Here is a 25199-nt window from a genome sequence, read left to right as displayed (position 1 = left end):
GTTTATGACTCTCTAGCATGGCAGTATATGTAAAGTTTTCATTTTACACTCATAGAAACCTAATTCAAAAGAGTAAATGTTCTTTCAGTAGTGAATGCTAACCACTTACTGTGTTCAGATGACCAGTGGTGGGGGGGGGAGGTGGTTAGGCATTCAGTCAGAGCTCAACAGGGAGAGCTAGCCACTGCTTTCTCTCTGAGGCTGATCTGGAAGACTCAGCTCCCAAAGACTCAGCTCCCAGCATGGCATCACAGAGAGGTTGGTGCTCTCAGAAGACTCAGGTTGATGGGTCTGGGCTCTTGGTTGGAGCTGTGGGCAGAAGCTCAGGCCAGGTTCCTGCTTGTAGCTTAGGCTTCCTCAAGACCTGAGGCATGGCTAGCATGACCCACTTGAAAGAAACGCAGTGAAGGAAGCACCATCTGTTGTAAGAATAGTTCAGAAGCCACAGAACCTCGCTTATCTCATTCTCCATGCTTGGAGGCTGTTACGGGCTCTGACACAGCCTGTTTGATGCAAGCCTCACTCACCGGCGGGGAAGTTCAGCCAGGCTCAGCGAGAAGGCACATATGCAAAGACGCAGCAGAGAGTTTGTGGAAAGTGGAATTAAAAAGTAAGTTTTATTTTGCTACAAAAACATTTTGAAATCCATGCCTAACATTTTTCGTAAGATGTGCTTACCAAGAACTTTCTGAAGACTGTGTATGCGTGGCTCTTTCCACAGAGTTAGGACAGCCCTCTTAATACTTTCTCAGGAATTAGAGAGAGGTATGTGGCTAGAACCATCTTTACTCTGTTGCAAAACTTGGTGCAAAACCTGACAATTTGGGTAGGATTCTGTGCTTTCTTGCAAGTGCCGCTTGCTAAGTATTACACCTAGGAATCTTTGTCACTGAATTTGGCTGTGGAAAGATGTACGCATTTTTCTTAACATGAAAATTTTACATGGGATTTCAAACATTAGAAATTATATTCACATTCACATCATCTTCATGTTTAAAATGAAAATTCTTTTATTAAAAAAATCTATGTTTACCTAAGAAATGAAGTTCCAGGTAGCTTGGCACCCTGAGATAGAAGAGGTGTTCAGAGAATAGCTAGTGCCTCGGTCTCTTTTCATATATATATGTTTAAAGATTTATTTATTTTTGATTGAAAGGTAGAATTACAGAAAGGGATAGAGAGAGGGAGAGAAAAGAGAGTGATCTTCCATTTGCTGGTTCACTCTCCAAATGGCTTCCATGGACAGAGCTGAGCTGATCGAAAGCCAGGAATATCTTCTGTGTCTCCCATGTGGGTGCAGGATTCCAAGGATTTGGATCATCCTCTGCTGCTTTCCCAGATCATAAGCAGGGAGCTAGATGGAAAGTGGAGCAGCCAGGATGTAAACTGACATCCGTATGGAGTGCTGGTGCTTGCAGGTGGAGGATTAGCTTGTTGAGCCATTGTACTATCCCCGAGAGTGCTTCAGTCTTATTTGCATCTGGTGACTAGGAGCAGTGAGGAGGTTCCTGCCTGAGCAAGGGCTTCCTTAATTTCACACATCAGCTCTCCTATCAGTTATCTCTCTGCTTGAACACAGAACTAACCTCAAACACCTGCTCCTGGGAGCTGCCACTCTACAACTTAGACAAGAGCCTTTTTCCTTAAGCCTGACAAGCAGAGTTAGCAAGAGTGAGAGACAGAGAAAGAAAAGAGACAGAGGTCTGTCTTGGTTTACTCTTCAAAGGCTGGAAACAGCCAGAGCTGGGCTAGTCTTGAAACCAAGAAATAGACACTCAGCCTACATCTTCTGTGGAGGTGACAGGGACCCAAATGCTTGAGTTATTCCAGTATTCTCTGTGATTTTGTCTGCCCCAAACATCTCATGCTGGTGGAATTGTGCAATGTATGCTCTTTTATGTCTGACTTATTTCACTTAGCCTAATGTCTTTAAATTACATTCACGTAGAAGCATGTAACAGAATTTCATTTTTTAATGTGTGAATAATCCACACTTTTGTTTATATATTTGACCATTACATACCATATTTTGTTGTGATCAATGCAATAGCATTCCGTAATATAGTTAGTGATTTGTATAAAATTATCTGTGTCAGCCTTGGCTTTCAATTTAATGTATTACATATATACATGTATATAATATTATACACACACACACCCCTAGGAATCATCTATAATAATTTGAAAGCACAAGAAGCGTCTCAAATACTAGGAATGATAAGAAGCAGACTGATATGCCCAAAATTCACAGGCAGATGAAGGTGATGATACATCATGCTGTAGGCCAGAATAACCTTTCAACAAATCATGCAAAGGTCTTCAGGAATTACTGTTACTAATACTCAAGTCTTTTGGAGGTGTGGACAGTAAAGAGGAGGCATTGTAGGATGAGCAACATGTAAAGACTTTTCTTTACACAGAATATGCTATCTGGTGAATCCAGATTGGAGATTGAATGTTGGAGCACAGTGTTTCCAGGCCATGGCTAGGAGCTTCCTCGCTGGAGTTTATGGACTGAAGATCATGAGTAACTGGGGGGTCATTGGTGGATTTGCCTCAAGTTAGACCTACAGCCTTAGAGAACTGACTTCACGTCATAGCTCTGAGAAGAGGAATTAGCAATGTGAGGTGTTCCAGGGTTGGATTGAGGATGCAAGGTCTTTTTCAGTTCCTCAAAACAAAACAAAGCCAAAACAAAAACAAAAACCCAGAACTGTAGGTTGCTCTTTAAAACAAAAAATTCATGTTTGAAAGCCAGTGTGACACACAGAGAAACAAACACACAGGCCGTCCTTCTGCCTGTGTGTTTAAAGAGTCACAGCAGTTGAGTTTGGACTGAGTTGGACCCAGAAGGAACTCCATCCGGGTACTCCTTACGAGTGGCATGGCAGAAACTAGAGCACTTGGGCTATCACCAGCTGCTTCCCAGGTGCATCAGAAGGGAGTCGATTAGAAGCGGAGTGTCCAGGACTTGAATTGACACTCCCGCTTGGGATGGACGTCTGGAATAGCAACTTACCTAACTGTCTCACAATACCTGACCCTGCTTTTTTTTTTTTTTAGTTTTTTTAGGGTTGAACTACTGTTTTTAGAAAATCTTTTATGTCCAGGCGTCTAGGCTGTGTTGATGTGTTGCCTGAGCTAACTCCAACTCCTAATTTTAAAAGCTATTGTCTATATCTATCCTGCACACACTTGCTGAGTTAAAATTATGCAATGTGGATGTATCTAACACAGCAAATGTTTCCTCAGGGAATGAACTGTGGGCAGAGCTACTGGATTAGGCAACATTCTAGATCCTGGTAGATTTTTATTATATGTCAGAACAAATAATGGCTCTTTTAAAGGTCATTCTACCCTTGCAGTGGATTTGTGAATACACCTGCCGCTCACCAGCATTTGGCTTTTTCTGTACACTCTTCCTGAAATGACAAATCTGAGAAATGCCCAACCCTCATCACCCTCCCCCAGGCATAGGTATTGTTCAATTGTTTCTCAAGTATACGATGTGTTCATTTATCCGTTAGAAATGACACACCATTTTGGACAGGATCCCATAGTACAGCAGAACAACTATGGCCAGCAAAGATTGATGAACCATTTCAGAATTACTGGAGAGAGAATTTTGAATATTCCTAGCACAAAACATAAATATCTGAGATGACAAGGAATTCTAATTATTCGAATCTGATCCTTGTACTGTAAAGATGTTTTGAAACTCAAATGGCAGGGTCCAGCGCAGTAGCCTAGTGGCTAAAGTCCTTGCCTTGCACAAGCTGGGATCCCATATGAGTGCTGTTTCTAATTCCGGTTGCTCCACTTCTCATCCAGCTCCTTGCTTGTGGTCTGGGAAAGCAGTGGAGGATGGCCCAAAGCCTTGGGACTCTGCACCTGCATGGGAAACCTGGGAGGAGGCACCAGGTTCCTGGCTTCGGATCAGCGCAACTCCAGCCATTGTGGCCACTTGGGGAGTGAATCAAGGGATGGAAAACAGTCGGGGATGATCCAATGCTTTGGGACCCCGCACCTGTGTGGGAGACCCTGAGGAAGCTCCTGGTTCCTGGGTTTGGGTCGGCTCAGCTCTGGCCATCGCGGCCAATTGGGAAGTGAATCAATGTGAAAATCTTCCTCTCTGCTTCTCCTTCTCTCTGTATATCTGACTTTCCAAAAAAAAAGCAAAATAAATCTTTTTTTTTTTTTAAAGAAAATAAACTCACATGGCATACCCCATAAATATGTACAACTACCAGGTGCCATAAAAACACATTTAAACAGTATTTCATCATACCTGATGTTGAAGATGTAACAGTAAAGGCATGGCCTCAGCTCTGCTTTCATCACACCTGGGGATGAAGTGGACATTTAATAGGTAATAACAGAGTGATGAGAAGGAGGAAAGCAAAGTTCTATAAACTATAGAACCTTATGGTGGAACTTCATCAGTCTTGAGAGAGTTCTAGCTGAGTGGCACTTAAGCCCAAATCTAAGTAATGAGTAAGAGCCAGCCTGGCAGCAGTGGGAAGGGAGAATATCTTAATCACAGGTAACAGAGATTAAAAAGTCCAGGGTTGTCGGGCCCGGCGCGGTGGCGCAAGTGGTTAAGGTCCTCGCCTTGCACCCCCGGGATCCCATATGGGCGCCGGTTCTAATCCCGGCAGCCCCGCTTCCCTTCCAGCTCCCTGCCCGTGGCCTGGGAAGGCAGTCGAGGACGGCCCAAAGCTTTGGGACCCTGCACCCGCGTGGGAGACCCGGAAGAGGCTCCTGGCTTTGGATCGGCATAGCATCGGCCCGTTGCGCTCACTTGGGGAGTGAATCATCGGACGGAAGATCTTCCTCTCTGTCTCTCCTCTCTGTATATCCGCCTTTCCAATGAAAAAATAATAAAAATAAATCTTTAAAAAAAAAAAAAAGTCCAGGGTTGTCAGAAAAACCTGAGACCTTGCTGGCTGGAATGAAGAAGTTTGGGGAGAGGAAGAGGACACAGGCTGGTTGATGGATCAGCTCGGGATGCCCTTGGCAGGTCACGGCAAGGATTCTGAACTTGATCCTGATGTGTGTTGGATTTATGTTGAGGACTTAGGGAAGTGATATGATTGAATCTGACATTTTTAAAAAACCTGTTCAGCTGTGTTATGGTAAGTGAGTTGGAGCTGGCTTGAACGGAGAATTCTTTCTCAGGAGAGAGAGGGTGAGTTGACGGTGTTGGTGGTAAGGAATTCTCTATAGACGTCTTCCCTTAAGGATGTGTATCCCTCCTTATTTTCAGATGATGGTGTCCAAGACCTCCAGGGCAAGCCTGAAGTCTTAGAAGTTACTAAGCCCTTAAATCTCAGGCTGAGCATCCCTAATCTGAAAATACAAAGTCTGAAATATTCTAAAATCTGAAATTTTCAAAACAGGATTTGTTTATTTTACTTGAAAGATTTTTATAGAGGGGGTGGGATTTAGAGAGGATTATCCGTCTGTTGATTCACTCCCCAAATCACTGTAACCAGCTGGAGCTGAGCTTATCTGAAGCCAGGAGCTTCTTGTGGGTCTTCCACTTGGATGCAGGGTCCCAAGGCTTTGGGCCATCCTCTGTTGCTTTCCCAGGCCACAAGCAGGGAGCTGGATCAGAAATGGAGCAGTTGGAACTAGAATCAATGCCTATATGGGAAGCTGGCCCCACAGGTGGAAGATTAGCTTTCTATATCACCACACCAGTCCCTAAAATTTGGAACTTTCTTTTTCAAACATACAAAACTTTACTTTAAAGATTTATTTTTATTATTTTTTCATTGGAAAGGCGGATATACAGAGAGGAGAGACAGAGAGGAAGATCTTCCGTCCGATGATTCACTCCCCAAGTGAGCGCAACGGGCCGATGCTATGCCGATCCGAAGCCAGGAGCCTCTTCCGGGTCTCCCACGCGGGTGCAGGTTCCCAAAGCTTTGGGCTGTCCTCGACTGCTTTCCCAGGCCACAAGCAGGGAGCTGGAAGGGAAGCGGGGCTGCCGGGATTAGAACCGGCGCCCATATGGGATCCCGGGCGTGCAAGGCGAGGACCTTTAACCACTTGCGCCACCGCGCCGGGCCCCAAAACTTTACTTTAAAAACTGCCTTTATTATAAATTTAAAAGTCTCAAAAAAATTTTTTTTGCCTGCACATAGAGTTCAGGGTGGTATCCAGAAGCACACTCACTTTTAAAAGATTAAAAAGGAACACAATGGTATCCAAAGGCATTAGTCCAGCATTTAAATAATATAATCAATCCCCAGAGAATACCCATGTTAGTAAAATTGCCTTAACCAGCAGAACTTATTACTTCATTTCTTTTTTTTTAAAGATTTATTTTATTTTTATTGTAAAGTCAGATATACAGAGAGGAGGAGAGACAGAGAGGAAGATCTTCCATCCAATGATTCACTCCACAAGTGAGCCCAACAAACGGTGCTACACTGATCGGAAGCCAGGAACCAGGAACTTCTTCCAATTCTCCCATACGCATACAGGATCCCAAGGCTTTGGGCCATGCTCAATTGCTTTCTCAGGCCACAAACAGGGAGCTGGACAGGAAGTGGAGCTGCTGGGATTAGAACCAGTCCCCATTTGGGATCCCAGCTTGTTCAAGATGAGGACTTTAGTCGCTAGGCCACCTGCCGGGCCCACTTCATTTGTTGAGATGAAAGAAGCACAATTAGAACTCCCAAGGGAAAAGCTGTTCACAAAGGAGGACCCTGGCTGAGCCTCCATACTCTGCCTGACACGTTGAAGAATTGTTTTCCATTGGCCCTTGAGATGCTTCTCCAGACGTGCTACCTCTTTTGATATAAAGTTAAACCAGAACATTCTCTCGATGGAGCACCCTATTAGAGTATGACCTCTGATACTTAGAAAGACTGGTTCATATGAAAATGAACTTACAATAAGGATACCCCAAATGCGGTCATATTTCCGGGTGGCACAGGAAAAGAGCGTATAGATGAATTAAAAGTAACTAGGCAACACTCTGGTTACAGGACAGCCAGCCCCAAGGTATAGTTCATGCATCTGGGGTTGCAGTTCATCCACATAAGGTGTTCGTTTATCTTGAACTTGCAGCCAGTGTTTGGTACAGCTTACAAATTTTGTAAACTGCAAACAGGCACAAGAAGCAGGAAGGGCCCTCCCAGCACATCAAAGACCTTCATAATGTCAGATCTAGAGCCAGAGTACTGCAGGAAGCAGGACATCTAAAACTTGGAACTTTTGGAGCTCTGCCTCAACAGCACAAGCAGAAAATTCTACCACTGACCCCATGTGATGGGTCACAGCCTAACATACAGATGCACTAAAAATACTGTACTGAATTACTCTCAGCTTCTGCATATCATGTGCATGTGAAACATGAGAGAATTTTACGTTTAGAGCTCATGTATATGTAAATAGTCCAGCATTTGGAAAAAAACAAATCTGAAATCCAAAGCATCTCTGCTTCCAAATGCCAAATGTCTCAGATAAGGAATAGTTAACCTGTATTATGTTGTTTGCTAGATACACACACCCCTGATAATGAATAATTTCTAAGTTAGACCGAGGAGACTAGCAACCATTAACAAAAAATATAGAATAATTATAAAATATTATAAAATATTGCTTGGTGCTGAAGGGATGAAGGCCTCACAGGCAAGGAACACTGCTCCTTTAAGTGTCTCTGTCAGTGTAGAACAGGGACCTGCACAGGTTCTGTTCCCAAGGGCAAGCAGGTGGTCTTGAAGGTCTGCAGACCTTATTTCTCTGAGGTTTAGCATGCATATGGAAATTAGCCAGCTTCTGTGGAATAATTAGGTGATACCAGAATTTTTCTCTCCTACCAGCAAAGGATAGAAATGGTCTCACAGCATTGGTAGGAAAGAAAGATGGGCAGTGGATACAGGACTTACACACGATCTAAGGAGCTATTTGTTAGTTGACATTTATTAAGCCTTCGTTGTGTGGGCCCAGGCACTCCGTCAAAGATGAGCAGCAGGAAGAAGTAGCAGAGTGCTTGTTCTTCAGAGCTTATCATCATGACTAGGACGAACCTGGCTTTCCCTGATATTTCCTTGAGCTTGTTCTGTGAGGGGTTTTTTGTTTGTTTGTTTGTTTGTTTTTTGTTTTTTGTTTTTTTTTTTTGCAAATAAGCCTTCCTCATACTTGAGTATCCACTTGCTAATGGTTTGGCATATAAAGGGACTTCAAATAATTTGTGAAAATATTCATTCTGGATTTGAAGCTTGTGGAGGTGTGGAGTTTTCAGAGAAGGTTCCCTTAGAAAACCCTCCTTTCCTTTCATATGAAGAGGTTTTGGTCTCTAGAAACCATGGGTCAGGCACTCTGTGATATGATGAGAGCTGTGCATCAAGGCACCTCATGCATGGAACAGTAAAACCAGAGCTAGAGATTCACAGGACAGCATGTCGGCAGATTTCCAGGAGGAGAAAGCTCCTAGGAGGCAATGGGGTTCTGAGTAGGATAAGGGATCTCAATAAGGTAACCTAACCAGGTTCTCTTTGGATTCCCATGATGAGGTCCTTGCTTGCCTCTAACCACAGTCCTGGTCATATAATAGTGCAGAGACAGAGAGGAGGAACAGGGTGATGAAGAAACGTGGCAGTTGGAGGAGGAGAGAGCACCTTTGCTAGAAAGAGGCCATCAACTCCGTGAGGATTGCTTGAAGGGGACGGAAGACAGATGAGCTGAGTAGCCACGAATATGCACCGCCTTGTTCCACTGCAGGGAGGTTCCCGGAGACATGGGGCCAAGAGCGTCGCAGTGCGGGGCGGCAGGGATGCTGCTCTGGAGTACAGGAGAGAAGTGTGTGTTTTGAGTCCTTGTAAGTCTGAAGAGGTCTTGATTTGGTAGGCAGCTTGAGTCACTGGCTCTGGAATTCTCCCAAGGAAACTGGAAACAGCACACAGTGGTGTGCTCTTGCCTTGAGTTCATGAGTAAGTTGGTGATGTCACTGATTTCTCTGTTCCCTCTAGGGGTACCTGGTATCAGGGAAGTCTTTTGTGGTGACAATGCAGGGAAGAGCATAATCCAGACTTCTATGAGATTTCTTTTAGGCTTTTTTTTTTTTTAAATTTGGGAAAGGATCATTTATAAAAATTATCAGAATATCTCCAGTATATGTATTTCCTATATTGCTTCAACATATATGTTAAAGATATTTGCGAGGCAGAAGGATCAAAAGAGAGGCAGACACAGAGCTCCTACCAGGTAGTCCACTCCCGGGAAGCTTACCATGGCCAGAGCTGTCCCCCCAGGTCTCCTGCAGGGTGACAGGACAAGCAGGTGAGTGAACACCTGCTGCTTCCCAGGGTGCCCATGGACAGGAAGCTGGAATCGGAAGGGAAGAGCTGCAAGGTGGCCCCACTTAGCTCTGACGTGTGACATGAGTGTCCCCATAGGTGTCTTAACAGCTGGGCCAATTGCTACCTTCCCTCCGCCCCCCGCTTTTTTTTTTCTGTTCTCTGTTTCACAGATGCTGTTCTTTCTTTTTTCTTTTTTTTAAAGAGTGTTATTCCTGCTACTTACAGCATCTGCAGAAGTTTCTGGGGGGGGGACTCAGGACTTCTATTTTAAAAATCTTTCAGCTCACTCATTGCCCCTCTTTCATCTATGCAACCTTTCCTTTGACATTTCAGTAAAATGCCTCTCTTATTTCTGGAGAGAAATCACAAATTTTTCTTTCTTAGTATTTTTTTCAAAAATTTCTGAGAGCTTTTGTACTTCGAATTCTCCCAAGGTCCAATTTCCTTTTTTTGTGATATCACCCTTTGCTACAACTTACCTGGTTCCTCAGGTGTGGGACACATTTCTTTCCTTTGCTGTTTCCAAATGCTGTGTATGCCATGCTCCTTGTTGGAGTGAGGGGCCAGGGGCTCACTTGACTAAAGGTCTGCGAAGGGGGAGGGGACCACCCCAGGCTTCCAGACAGTGGAGCCCTGTTCTCACAGTTCTTCCATGTTTCCTGTCAGTAGGGATGAGGTATTAACACCTGCCTTGCTGGGAGGCACCATTCTCTGCCCTTCTTGTCCTCCATTTGTTCTCAGAGGTGACTCTTTTGTCTGAATTCTCAGCTTTGTTTTCTTGGTCAATATTGGAAGTCAGAGTGTGATGCCAACCCTGTTCTCTTAAGAAGAATCTAAGCTTCTCATATTAGAATGACGGCATTTCTGCTCTGATGCACCAGTTTTTAAAAGTTTAGAAAGTTCTCTTGCTTTTCTCACTAGATCCACCTTTGGGAAAAACTGAATGAAAGTTCAAGGAATGTGCTAAAATGTGAATTATGAGAAAGTTACACATAATTTTCATTTTTTCACCAAATTTTAAAAAATTTCTTTTTGTCATGATTTTTTGAAGTACCACTGTATCTTTGGTGGCCAAGGTTGCTATTCTTGCAGCTGATTTGCCCCAGAAGTTTAATGTTTTTCATATAAAATAGATCATTCTTATTTCTAAATGGGTACAGGTTTCTAGGTATTGGAAACTGACGTGGGTTCCCTCATCAGTGATGCATGGTAGGGTGGTTTCCTGCTTCCTTTTTAGCTCATGGAGATTTACTAAATGCATAGTAAATATGCAGCCATCGGCAATGACGTGGCTGTAGTGATGCGTCTGCTCTTTGTTCTGTATCTTGAGGAAGTCATTCCCTTGAGCTGACAGACCTATCCCCAAGATGCATACTGAACTTAGCCCGCAGCTGGTCATTATCTGTCAAATCATTGTACACTCAAGCACTGTCAAAATGGTCTACACCAAAAGCCTGCCCTCTCACAGCAAGCATTTTTGTGAGGGATCTAGAATGTGCATGTTATGAAAAATTGCAGATTCCAATTTTTTAAAAGTTTATTTTTCAATTGAATCTTTCTGTGAATAATAAAAAAAAAAGGTTTGTATTTATTTAGAAGGAAGAGTTACAGAGAAAGGAGAGAGAGAGGAGAGAGAACAGAGAGAGAATTCTTTCATCTGCTAGTTCACTCCCCACATGGCAGCAATGGCTGGAGCTGAGCCAATCAGGAAAGAGGAGCTTCTTCTAGGTCTTCTGTGTGCATGTGGGGGCCCAACGACTTAGGCTTATCTTCTGCTGCTGTCTCAGGCCATCAACAGGGAGTGAAACAACGGGGACATGAACTGGTGCCCATAGGGGATCCTGGCACTACAGTTGAGGCTAGGCTTACTATGCCATGACACCCGCCTGGGTGAAGTTTTTCTTGTTCCCCCATACACTTGCAGCTGGGAGTGTAGAAAGTTGATTGGCCACACTTATCAAAGGTAAATGTACACATGCCATGTGGCTCCTACCCCTAGGGCTATTCCTAACCTCAGTGAGTACTTATCTCTACCAAAACTTGTGTTTCAGACTGATCATGGTGCATTTAATCATAATACCACAAAACAAGGGGCATTTCAAGTATGCAATGGTACTGGAATAGGTAAGGATGCACATTTACAAATTAGAATACTACACAGGCACAAAAAGGAATAAATTACTGTTATGCACAGTCATGATGTTAGAAGGAGAAACTACATACAAAAGAATATAAAGTCATATGATTTCAGTTGTCTAAAATTCAAGAGTAGATTAATCTATGGTGATAGTGGTTAGAAGAGTGGTTACTGGTGCACATGTGGGACAGGCGTTAGTGATGCCATTCCATTTAGTGGTGACTGAGTATGAGCCTTTAGGCCTGATGACCTCTCCAGCTTCTAGCTAATGCGTCCCTTTGCAGGTGATGGCTCAAGTGCTCGAGTCCCTGCTACCCACATGAAATGCCTGAATTAGTTTCTGTTCTTGGCTTCTACCTTGCTCAGCTCTGGCTGTTGCAACCATTTGGGGAGAGAACTAGTGGAGGGAAGACTTTTTTGTCTTTATCTGTCTCTGTTTAAAAATGAAGCAGCCTTCAAATAAGATGAAAGTAAATGTTTAAAAAACTGAAGAGGAGATGTGGCTTCTTTGAGCGAGTATTGATTAGGAACGAGTTGACTATAGTCATAGAAATGATGATACTTACATAGATGTATGAAAAAATATAGTACTGTACAGTCAAGATTAGTGCACCTTACTATATATCGGTTCATACTGCAATTAAAAAAATAACGTGTAATGCCTTCAAAGGGGAGAACAAAATTAAAGACTTGTTGGTTTGGAAAAGAAAATAATACTTTAAGAGCTAAATTTGCCTAGAACAATTGCCTTTTTCCCACCAACAAGTATTTTGGCAACTAGAATAGATGTGATAAAAACTTTCCTTTGCACTTTACTGGAGATTGTGTCATCAAGTTATTTCCTTCGTATTTTCTTTTTTTTTTTTTTTAAGATTTATTTATTTTAATTACAAAGTCAGATATACAGAGAGGAGGAGAGACAGAAAGATCTTCCGTCCGATGACTCACTCCCCAAGTGAGCACAAAGGCTGATGCTATGCCGGTCTGAAGCCAGGAGCCAGGAACCTCTTCCGGGTCTCCCACGCGGGTGCAGGGTACCAAGGCTTTGGGCCGTCCTCGACTGCTTTCCCAGGCCACAAGCAGGGAGCTGGATGGGAGGTGGAGCTGCCGGGATTAGAACTGGCAGCCATATGGGATGCCGACGTGTGCAAGGTGAGGACTTTAGCTACTAGGCTGCTGTACCAGGCCCAACCATTCATTTTTTATATTTACATTCAGTGAGATGTGGACAGCTATGTAGAAATATGATGGGATAAAAAAGGAATAATCTAGTGCTCTATCGAGGGAGGAAGCTAACACGGCCTGGCTGTTCAGAGTCCTTGACCCCTTTGAGTGTTCCTTCCTCCAGGACCCTTCTGAAATGAAAAGTTTAGTGTCTATGACCAGACAAGCTGGGGAGTGAATGTCTTTATGGGAAATAGGTGCATAGTCCTCTTAGGTTGTTTTTGAGAAAATTGAGTTCTGCTTTCTGTGTTCTCCACGGGAGGAGAAAGTTTGATTTTTGTGGTTTTCCCTGGGGGAGAATGAAGCTTGAGAGCCAGGAGGACAGGAATCGCGCTCTCTGCTGCAGGATGTAGGCAGCTCAAGTGGTGAAGCTAACCACTAAACCAAACACGTGCCCTTGAGTGTTTCCTCATAGAGTTGTTACCCGTTTGCACTGCTCTCTCTGTGCAAAGCACTTTGTAAAAATGTCCCTGCTGTCCATTTCTTAGCTCGATTGCTTGCTTTTTTGCCACCCAACTTTTGTTTTTCAAGATTTGCTTATTTGAAAGCACAGAGCACCAGAGGGAGAAATCTTTCATCAACTATATTACTTCCCCAAATGGCCACAACAGATTGGGGAAGGGTAGTAAAAGACAGGAGCCTGATACTCCACTCAGGTCCCCAACAAGGATGGCAGGAGCACCAACTCATGGGCCACTGTCAACTGTCTTCCCAGAAGCATTAGTAGGGAGCTGGATTGGAAGTGGAGGAGCTGGAAGTCTAATTGACACTCTGATGTGGGATGCCACTGTCTAAGTGGAGGCTAAACCACTGTGCTACCACACAGGTCCCCATTGTTCAGTTCTTTTAGTTCTTTACATCTTCTGGATTGTACACCTTTATTAGATACACAATTTGCAAATATGTTCTCCCGTTGTATTGGTTTCCTTTAACTCATCTTTTTTTTAAAAAAAAGATTCATTTATTTGAAAGGTTTAGTTTCAGAGACAGAGTGAAAGGGGGAGTGGGGAGAAAGATCTTTATTCCCTGACTCACTTTCCAAATGGTCACGCTAATGGGGACCAGGCCATCAATTCTGGTCTCCCAAGAGGGTGCAGAGGTCCAAGGACTTGGACCATTCTCTGCTGCTTTCCCATGGGTACCAGCAGGGAGTTGGATCAGATGTGGGGTATGTGGAACTTGAACTGGTGCCCACACGGAACACTGGTGTTGCAGTCAGTGGTCTAGCCTACTGTACCACAATGCCGGTCCCAATTTCTCCTTCCTCTGTTGTCTGCTGTGCAGAAGCATCTTGATTTTCTATAATTCCCTTGGTCTGAGTTTCCTTCCGTAGCATATGCTTTGTGGATTTTAATCATTGCCTTACAGATGTCTTGACATGTTTTTCCTGTTTTCTTTGAGTAGTTGTATCCTCTTAGGTCTTATCCTTAAGTCCTTAGTTCATTTTGAAATGATTGTTGGATGGAATGAGAGCAGGGGTAATGGGGTCAAACTCAGACTTCTGTATAGAAAATCTGCCTCCCCAGCACCATTCAGTTTGGAGTCTGTCCTTTCTCCAGTGTGTATTTTTGTTGTATTTGTTGAGAATCAGTTGACTGTAGATGCATGGATTTCATTTTTGGGGTCCTCAGTGTGTTTCATTGGGCCCTGTGTATGTGTTCATGTCAGAGCCATAGCCCAGTGCTGTGTGTTGAGATCAGGTATTATGGTGCCTCTAGTTTGCTTATTTTGTTCAGATTGCTTTGGCTATTTGGGGTCTTTCAAGTGACTTTAGGGGTTTTCCCTTAGTTTTGTGGGGAATGAATTTAACAGTTTGGGGATTGTATAAAATCTGTGATTTGCTTTAGGTATTATGAACATTTAAAAATAATTCTTCCAAAAAATGATAATTCTTCCAATTTATGGTTTTGGGAGGTATTTCCAATTTTTTGTTACAATTTTTTTCATGGCTTGTCTTTTTTATTATAAGAGGTCTTTCGCACCCTTAGTTTAACTGCTTTTATTTGTAGCTATTATGAATGGCACTCCTGTTATAATTTCTTAGTAAAATGTGTAAAAGTGATACTGTCTTTTTGTGCTTATTTTGTATTCTGTAACTTGACTGAATTCATGTGTCAGTTCTAAGTCTTTTGGTGGAGTCTTTAGGTTTTTGTTTATAAAGAATCATATCATTGAAAACAGCCATTGTTGGGCTTGCCCTTTTTCAGTTTATATGCCTCCTATCTAAAACTTTCAATGTTTCATTGAATAAGAGTGTTAAAAACTGATATTCTTGTTTGGCTCCACATGTTAGAGAAAATTCTTTTAGCTCTTCCTTGTTTAGTGTGATACTGCGTATGGGTTTTCATGTATAGCCCTCCCCTCTTTTTGGGGGGTTTAGTTATATATTCTTTATATACCTGGTTTCCTCAAGGGTTTTGTTGAGTTTCATCAAATGCTCTTTCTCCATCCTCCGAGATAATTGTATTTTTGATTCTTCATTCTGTTGATGCAATGTGTTACATTTGTTGACTTTCATACAGTGAATCATTCTTGCAGTCCTGGGATAAATTCTGCTTGGTCACGGTGAACGATCTTTTGATTCTTACTGGATTCACAACCACAGTATTTTGTTAAGGATCTGCATCTATGTTCAGCAGGAATATTGATCTATAATGTCCTTCCTTACTCCCTCCTTCTTTCCATTTCTCCCCTCCCCATCTTGTTCCCCCGCCCTCCCTTTTTGTTATGTTGTTATCAGTTTTGGAGTAAAGGTAATTCTGGCCTCATAGAATGAGTTTGGAAGGTTCTCGCCATTTTGATTATTTGCAGTAGTTTTGGGAATTGTTAGTTCTTTCTTAAAAGTTGGATACAAAGCAGCAGTGAAATCATCTATTCCTAGGAATTTTTTTTTTTGCAGATGGTAAGACATTTTATTATGATTCAATATTAAAACTTTGTTCAGGTTCTCTATAGCTTCATGGTTTAAAATTTGTAATTTATGTATGTTCAGAAGCATATTCATCTTTTCAGGTTTTCTGATTTGTTGGCAGTAGCTGTTTTTAATAATCCCTAATGAGGGCCCGGTGCCGTGGCCTATCAGCTAAAGCCCTCGCCTTGAATGCGCTGGGATCCCATATATGTTCCAGTTCTAATCCCGGCAGCTCCACTTCCCATCCAGCTCCCTGCTTTTGGCCTGGGAGAGCAGTCGAGGATGGCCATTGTGGTCACTTGTGGATTGAATCATTGGATAGAAGATCTTCCTCTCTGTCTCTCCTCCTCTCTGTATATCTGATTTTGCAATAAAAACAAATCTTTAAAAAAAATCCCTAATGAGCCCTGATATTTCTGTAATGTCAGTTGTAATGCCCCCCACTTTTGTTTTTTATCTCCAAATGTATTTGTTGTCTTTCTTTTTTCTTAATTTACCTAAAGTTTATTAAGTTCATCTTTTCAAAAACCCAAATCTTCATTTCTTTGATTTTTGTAATACTTTGAGTTTCAACTTACTTGTGCTCTGATTTTATTTATTTCCTTCCTTCTAACCATGGTTTTGGTGTGTTTTTACTTTTCTTGATCTTTGAGATGCAAAGCCTTTTTATTTAGTTATTTTTATTTGCTGTAAATTTCTTAGTGTTGCATTTGCTGTTTCCCATAAAGTTTTGTTATGTTGTGTTTCCATGGTCATTTGTTCCAAGAAATTTTTACTCTCTTAATTTCTTTAATGAGATTTTGTTCGTCCAGAAGCATGTTTTTAAGTTTTCATGTGTGTGTGTATAACTCCGAGATGCTGTTTTGTTTTCTAGCTTTATGTCATTGTGGTAAAAAAAAAAAAAAAAGATAGTTGATGTGATTTTATATCTGGAATATATTAAGAGCCATTTTTTATCTAATATATGATATATCTCTGTGCTGATAAAAGACATATGTATTCTGCAGCTGTTGGAAGGAATGTTCTGTAAATATTTAATCAGAAAATTTGGTCTGTATTATAGTTCACCTGTTTTCTTGATTTTTTTTTGGTATGATTTTTTTATGGATTTCCCCATTGATGAGAGTGGGGTACTAAGATTCCCCACTGATACCATATTGCAGATTATCTCTTAAAATATAATATTTTGTTTTATAAAATTAAGGGCTCCAAGATTAAGCGTACACACCCATAGAATCATTATATAGTGGCCCTTTTTTGATCTCATAGTTTTTAAAAGTCTGTTTTGTCTGATGTAAAGATAACTGCTGCCCCTCACTTTTGGTTTGCATTGGCATGAACTATCATTTTCCATCCACTCACTTTCACTGAAGTGTCTTCACTGGTGAAATATACTATTAATATGCATTGTATGTGTATACACACACATATGAAAGATAGCATATTGTTGGATTTAAAATAAAGATTGATTTACTTATTTTACTTGAAAGAGAGAGATCTTCCATCTACTGGTTCACTCCTCAAATGGCCGCAGCAGCCAGAGCTGGGCTAGTCCGAAACTGGGAGCTGGCAGCCTCCTCCGGGTCTCCCACGTGGGTGTAAGGTACCAAGGCTTTGGGCCATCCTTTACTGCTTTCACAGGCCAATATAAGGGAGCTTGATTAGAAGTAGAACAGTTGGGTCTAGAACTGATGCTGGTGCTGCAGGCAGAGGATTGGCCTGACATAATACCACTATGCTAAGTCTTTTGTTTTTAAGTGCATCCATCTAGACTGTATCTTTTAATTGAAGTATTAAATGCATTTTTATTCAAGGTTATTTTTGGCAAGTGATGACTTATTCCTATCAATTAAAACTTTTATTTTTAGTAGCCTTTGTTCTGTTTCTACTAGGCTTTTTTGTTTTCACATGCTTTCATGGTGGTAATCATCTTCTGTATGTAGCACTCCCTTAAAAATCTTTTGTAAGGGTGATCTTGTGGTGATGAGTTCCCTCTTTCCTGCTTGCTTTGGAAAGCCTTTATTTCTCCATTTATGAAGTATTGTTTTGCAGGGCAAAGTATCTTGATTGGTAGTTTTTTTTTTCCTTTCAGAACTTAGAATATACAGAATTATAGTCTCTTCTGGCCTGTAGGGTTATTTGCTGAGTTGAATGGGGTCCCCGTTAAGTGTATCCTAGAATCTCGTCTTTGTGTTGCACTTTTGATGGTTAACCCATAGGCGGTGAGACTCTTTTCTGCTCATGTTCACTTGGGGACCTGTGGACCTCCTCAAACGTGTCTGCATCTTTTCCATATTAGGAATGTTTTCAGCTCTTTTTTCTTTGTGTAGGTCTTCTATGCCTTAACTTCTCTCTTCCACTGCGGAGTCCCTACAATTTGAAAACATGTTCATCTAATGATGTCCCTAAATTTTTGGAGGCCGTCTTCATTAGAACACTTATTAATAATGCATTTACTCAAAACAACTTGAAAAAGATTAAACATCATTTTTATTTGGCCAGGTTTCCCATATAATTGAGCATATGAAATAAGTATAATCAATGTTTATAATCAATCTTTAGTTTTCACAAGGTGAGAAACATGTCTTTTGAAATTTTCTTGGGTTGTAAGTAGAAAATGTTAATTTTTGGTCAAAAAGGTTTAATTGAAAGTTTGATTTTGAGAAACTTGTCAAGGTCAAAGATTTAAAACAAGTGGTCAATAAATCATGGTGAAAAAACAGTTTTTCATTTAAGCAAGGTGACTGCAGGAAAAGACTTCAGAAGCAAACAGGAAGCCAAACAGCTGCACTCCCACCCAGTCTCTTTTAAGCAGGAGGGTGAGCCCTCCCAGGCAGCAAAGATGCAGAAGTGACAGAATACTTTGCATTTTTCCCCTGAGTTTCATATTAAGATGAGGAAATTTTTTTCTTTTGAATATTATTTTACTTGAAAGTCAGAATTACAGAAAGAAAAGAGAAAGAATCAGAGAGAGAGAGAGACAGGGAGAGAGAGAGAAAGAAATCTTTTACCTTCTAGCTCACTTCCTAAATGGTCACACTGGCTAGAGCTGAGCAACTCTGAAGCCAGGAGCCAAGAGCTTTCTCTGGGTCTCCCTTGTTAGAGCAGGGACCCAAGACTTTGGCCCATCTTTCTCTGCCTTCCCCAGCCACCATGGAGAAGCTGAGACTTGAACTGGTGTCCATGCCAGCACCAGAAGTGGATTATCTTGGTATGCCACCACATCGGCTCCTATCCCATCTCTTATGAACGCTGCAAGAAAATCTTGTTTTAAGAAGTGAGCCAAATGTTTGCATAGATATATTCTTGACAGTAAGGCTCAGTTTTGCCTGAAAGTCAGTTTGATCACACAGGATCCCTGCCTCTGCTGCCGCCACCAATTTTCTGTAATTTATTCATCATTTGATTCAATTGGAAGCAGCCTTTTAAATTATGTCCAAACTAAATAAAATTCTTTTCAACCTGAAAAACACTTCTTGTAACATTTTAAAAACCAAAATGCATCTTAAGTATTTTTATGATATTTGCACACTCAATTATTTCACTATTTTACTAGCTTTAATTATACATGAATTAGATTTTCAAACTGGGAGATAACCCTGTCTCTCCTGGGGAGGCCGACTGACCTCTGGAGGGTGCTACTGTTAAGGAATCGTGTTAGGCTGTTGTCATTCAGCAACTGATTTCACGTGAGCGACCAAGAAAAAAGGCAAGCAAGCCAGTGGAATGTATGAGGGTTAAGCATGCTTAAACAGATGGCAGCTCGGCTGAGGCCTGAGTCCGCTGTGCGAAAGCAGGAATTGCTACGGGCGAGGTTTCCTCTTTGCTCCTCTTCTCCTGGGATGCGGATGAGATAGATGAGCCTCCTTCTGGGGTTTTATCAGTGTAGTGTTATTGGACCTAATCGCTCTCCTGGCTTACATTAGGAACATTTCTCTGGGAAGTCTCTAGGAATGGGGACCTCTCCCAAGGTTATCAAATGTGGTCTGGGGTTTAAATGTGTAAATGTTAGGCTGCTTTTGGATCATGTTCTAAACGTCTACATCCTTTTTCTCATTTCACCCTGGACGAAGTTCTGTTTTCCTTCAGTGCAGCTCTCACACAGAGACTAAGATCTGCCTTCCTACCGAAAGTGCTAAAGCTTCACCGTGGCCACCTGTGCAAAGCCCGACACCAGAGGCTCAAAACTCAAGTCAGGCTCATTAGAAGATATATGTAAGGCTCAGGGCTTCAGCCGGTAGGTCAACACAGGATGCAAAGCATTCCCATGGCCACATTTCATGACCTTAGAATTTCTAGCAAGGGCACAACCTGTCTGAGCAGCAGACTCAGCCAAGGAAGTCTGTTAAATGAAAATTCTGACACCTTTAAAGACTGTTCTGCATTGTCTACTGCTCTCACATTACCTGCATCTAGCATAAGTAATGAGATCACATGAACTAAATGGCACCTGAGACAGTATTTATTTCCTTATTCAAGAATGGCGTTTGGGACCTCTTGGCTCTCAGCGCAGGTCAGCAGGTGGTGGTGGCGATGAGATCTCAGGCTACTGAGCATTTCTGGAGACTCACCAGAGTGGGTAAGATATCCATTTCTATTAAAACTGTTGTGTTTCCCTCTAATTTAGCCTTAAGTGTTCTCTCAGGAGAGTGACCATCACTTCGTTCTAGTGAGTCAGCCAGCAGAGACCAAGGGAGATCCAAAATGACAGGGAAAAAAAATACAGAGACATTTGCCACAGGAATTTGCAAAAACATTCAGAGATGCGCTTGGGGCAAAGTTCAGCCGCCTGTTCAAAACAGCTTGTGAGTTGAATCTGGGGCTGCATTGATTTTGGTGTGTCTCTACGGGGATGAATAACCTCAGGAGGAATTTGGATTTCTTAATCAGGGATGGAAACCAGGCATGATGCCTAAAACTCTGAAAATGGCCACAAACACTGAGTCACACCCAACCATCGCCTTGTCGGTTTAACTGTTGACACCTTAGAGCATCTTAGCTTCGCCCTCCCCCTGCGTGATACTGTCACTTCTGTGAGTTTGTGTTTGATGCAGGTGTTTGAGGCCTTTCTTACCTAAGCACACAAAGAAACAAAGAGAACAGAATCTACATATTTGAATTCTGAAAGCTGAATTTCAGTAGTTGCCTTAAGAACTGTGGCTCCTAGTTTAGGTGTTTGGCACAGTAGGGAGAAATCTCCGTATCCCCTGTTGTTTCCAGCCTCTGTTTCCAGCTTCCTGCTTGTGTATACTGGGAGGCAACACATTGTTAAGGCAGAGAAGCAGATATAAGCCCAGGCGTGTAAAAGGAACTGAAAATAAGAAAAAAAAAAATTAATGTGCAATGGAATGAGAAAACAAGTCCAGCAAGTAGGAGCCAGCTTCCTTCTTGTCGGTCTCCCCTAGCTCGTGGTCCTTGTCTGCCCATTATTGAAAGGAATTCACTGCATGGAGCGAGCAATACAGCAGGTCTTATAAGGTCATAATTTCATATTATATTGTATCTCCACTAGATAAGACAGTCAGTGTTGTCCAGAGGAGTTTGTTTAGGGGAATTTCACATCCAAAACTCCCATTTACACTTCCCCAGAAGAGAGAGCAGGGGAGAAAGGACAATAAGCCCATACTCATGTCCGTGAGAATGCCAATCTGCATACAGTCCGTGCTTGTGGTCCTTTATGAGATGCTTGCCTGAAGTAGCAGGTGCAGACATTTCTGTTGCTTCACTTTTTTTCAAATAAACTATACGAAACTTGCCTTCACTTCTGCTTGTTCATCAGCCCACATTCTTCATTGCTGATAGAACAAGTTCCCAGAGTTTAAATCAGTAGTAATAAGATGATGGCTCAAGTACGTGGGTCTCTACCACTCACGTGGGAGTCTTGAACGGAATTCTAAACTCCTTATTTCAACTTGGAATAGTCCATTGTTGGGGACATTTGAGATATGTTTCTCTCTCTCTTCTTTCCAAATAAATGGATTAAATAAAAAGTTTAAAGCTATTACACATTTATAATGCACATAGGTTTACAAATGCCCAAAGCAGATTTTATAGATTTTAAAAGTCTTGTCCCTAAAACAAAATTCCTTTTCTTTTTCCACTTTTTAAAAGATTTATTTATATTGGTTGAAAAGGTAGTTCTACAGAGAAAAGAAGAGACAGAAAAGAAATATCTCCCATCTGCTGGTTTACTCCCCAAATGGCTGCAACAGCTAGAGCTGAGCTAATCTGAAGCCAGGAGCAAGGAGCTTCTGGGTGTCCCACGGGGATGCAGGGTCCCAAGGTTTTGGGCCATCCCTCTATTGATTTCCCAGGCCATAAGCAGGGAACTGGATGGGAAGTGCTGTAGCCAGGACATGAATCAGTGCCCATATGGCATCCCAGTGCTTGCAGGGGGAGGATTAGCCAACTGAGCCATTGCACCAGTCCCCTCTCCCCCATTCTTTCTTCTTTTTAAAAAGACTTATTTATGTTTATCGAAAAGTCAGATATACAAAGAGGAGGAAAGACTAAGAGGAAGATCTTCCATACGCTAATTCACTCCCCAAGCGACCACAATGTTGAGCCAATGTTCATCCAGATGTTAGTTATCGGAGAATCAAATGATTTCATGAGTGCTTTTGATAGCCACACCACTCCCTCAACTCACTGAGTTAATTTTAGTAAGGTTGACGTGTCAATTTAAAAGCAAGGCAAGCCCCAGGATATAAGAATTAACCTACAATGAAAAGTTATTCTTCTACATGGCTGGGAGATACCCCAGTTGAAGCATGATGTACTTGGGAAAATTCGTGATAGACACACATTATGATTCTAGAGAGGAGAACAGAGGGGAACAGAGGGGAAAGCTCACTGCCAATTAAATTGTATCAAAAACCAATAAAAGTTATAAAAAATAAAAAATAAAAGCAGGACAAGGACACTTTAAGGGAGGGATGCTGTAGGAGGCTGGTGAGGACTTGCACTTGATTCAAGGTATTTGTGTAAGGGTTCAGTGTCAAACATTATTCTTGAGGGAAAGACATAGCCAGACAGACTAGGCGAAAGATGTTCTGAAGCGTGTTTGTTCCTGTAACAAGAATGGCCTTACTCTCCCTGTAACTGCCAAGTGGAGCAACCCAGAGGAAGTAGCTGAGAGGCAAGCCCTGTGGGATTAGCTTAACTGGTGACTGGGGCACACACCATGCAACATGCCCATTGCTGACTGCTGTGATTAGCGGAGTATTTTCTGCTTGGGATTGGAGCTACAGAGAAGCCTTGTCAATGTTGCCCATCCTCAGCTCCCTGACTCTGTGAGTTCCACAGGTAAAATACTATGCCAATAAATAAGAAGATGGGGAATGGTACAGAGAATAGTCATTCCAGGAAATGGAAAGTTTTAACAGTTCCTATGCAATATGATGAATTAGGAAAACATTGATTATATGAAACCAGGAGAAAAAGAAAAGGGAGAGTCAGGGGCTCATTCTGGTATATTAGAAATAGTTGGTCAGAAAGGTACATGGAAATTGATGGGACTGAAATACAGCAGATTAAAACAGCAGATTGAAAGTGGAATGGACCAAAAGAATACCTTTAGGAGTTCGGCATGGTAGTCTACTAGTTACAGTCTTTGCCTTACATGCCTTGTGATCCCATATGGAGTACCAATTCATATCCTGGCTGCTCCACTTTCCTTCCAGCTCTCTGTTTGTGGCCTGGGAAAGCAGTAGAGGACAGCCCAGGGCCTTGGGACCTTGCACCCCTGTGCGAGACCCAGAAGAGGCTCCTGGCTTCTGACTTAGGATCAGCTCAGCTGTAGCCATTGTGTCACTTGAGGAGTGAACAAGCAGATGAAAGATCTTTCTGCCTTGCCTTCTCTCTGTAAATATGCCTTTCAAACAACAACAACAACAAAATCTTTTTTAAAAAAAGAATGCTTTTTGGGTTCACTAATATTAAAATGTTTCAAACAAGTTTTCTGCATGTACTCCAATTTGGGGAAATTGTAAAAATTTAGAAATCAGAGATTATAATGAGACATCCAATCAGAATTTATGTAGGATAATAGGCAGACTGACCCAGATAAAAATCCATCAAAGGACCAGGGTTTCTTGGCTCTGCACAGTGGAGGAGTAGAGAAGCTAACTTCAGACACACACGCGCGCAAAAGGAAAGGCTTATTGGGGGGCTATTAAAGTTGGAATGTTTACACAGGTTTTACATAAAGAAGTTTTATCTCCTTTACCTAAATGATTTGTGGGCATAGCTACTTTGTCTTACTTGAGAATTCTCCCTTATCCAATATTGTAAAATTCTGTTAATGAGGTCCTAATAGAGGCTATAGTCAGGAATGTAAGGGTTGATGGGATTAAGTTTCATAGAAATGTTGGTGCATTTGGACACACTTCATGGTATTGTGGCATACACTTGTCTCCCACCTAGGTTTATTTCAGGTTCTAGACTTGGTGTGAGAGAAGACTTCAAAGCAGACGTTACAGGATGCTGAAGGTGATCTTGGTTATTTGTCTCATGTTAAATAACTTCCATGTAGGCAAGGACATTAAGGAAAAGAAGACTTAAGTGAGAGACCTCCAGCTACAGCATTTTGGAGGTAAAACTCTAAGGGAAGAGTTTTCTACTAGATTTGCCAGTACTGGGCCTTTTATACTTGGAAGAGGCTACCTAGATCTAACAATTCAAAGGCAAAGCAGAATAATAGATAAACCATTCAGACACCTAGAATAGCAATCAGGAGGCTGGCACAAGCAATCAGAGGCAAGGACGAAAACCATCAGAGATGGAAATGTTACCTTGTCTAGCCTATTCTCATGATAGAAAGACTAGACATAAGGGATTTATGTTCACTAAGGCCAAATTTTTCTATCTTTTAGCTTGTACCCATGCCAGGAAGTGGTGTGAAAAACATTTTTATATATATAACAGGCATTTTTTTTTCTTTAAGCTCTAGGATCAAAGGGATCCCAGTGTCTGTGGATATACCTTGTGAGAACGTTTGCAGTAGATGGCTTATTTCCCATGTGAAACAAAAGGATAAAAACAGAAACATCCATAAATTTTTCTCTTTCCTGAATTGGAGACATATTTTGAACTTTATCAGTGCCTATGTCATTCAGATATACACTGAATCCCACAGGAAGGGGAAGGGAAGAGGTTGCAGGTGGGAGTAGCACATATTATCATTATCTGTGACGTGACTTGTGATACTAACACATGCAAGGCCTGACAAGTTATCTTTACTGGTGGTGTGTGAGAACTGGAACTCAACCTGGTCAAATAGATACTCTCGTTCTGACTCCCTTACCCAAAGAGAAAGTTACTCCGCCTCTTAACCTTGAGTCATATCCTAAGGGTCTAACTGATAACAAGCTTTCATAACAAAAGCCTAAATAAAGATGTTTAGAGCTAGTTTGGAGGGAGGGCACTAGTCCTGGCCACTGCTTGGATTGGTGACTGGGCAGGCAAAGAGATAAAGGAACATGGTGGGGGAATAAAAATTCTCCCCAGTGAGCTGGGAAACACCTGAGGAGAAAGGAAGAGTACACCAGAGGTCATGTCAGAGGACCTGCCTTCCCAAGTCCAGGTTATGAGAAGAGAGCTATACTTACTGAAG

At 41.9% G+C, this 25199-nt stretch overlaps 1 protein-coding gene across 2 annotated transcripts in view; it reads left to right on the top strand.

Annotated features, from left to right (window-relative positions):
• Positions 1–585: 585 nt before the first annotated feature.
• LOC121147703 (cytidine monophosphate-N-acetylneuraminic acid hydroxylase-like) overlaps positions 586–25199 on the top strand; it is a 100153-nt gene continuing 75539 nt past the window's right edge. The window contains exon 1 of one of the 2 annotated variants that reach the window (XM_040967607.1): positions 586–610. The gene's annotated coding sequence lies outside the window, so the exon portion shown is untranslated. Of the gene's footprint in view, positions 611–24157; positions 24180–25199 lie in introns of those variants that run through there. The other variant, XM_040967601.1, reaches the window with a different exon arrangement.

The sequence above is a fragment of the Ochotona curzoniae genome, unplaced genomic scaffold, assembly GCF_017591425.1.
Source record: "Ochotona curzoniae isolate NIBS_2020 unplaced genomic scaffold, NIBS_Ocur_1.0 scaffold_461, whole genome shotgun sequence".
Lineage (NCBI taxonomy): Eukaryota > Metazoa > Chordata > Mammalia > Lagomorpha > Ochotonidae > Ochotona > Ochotona curzoniae.
This window is presented reverse-complemented; position numbering and strand designations above follow the sequence as displayed.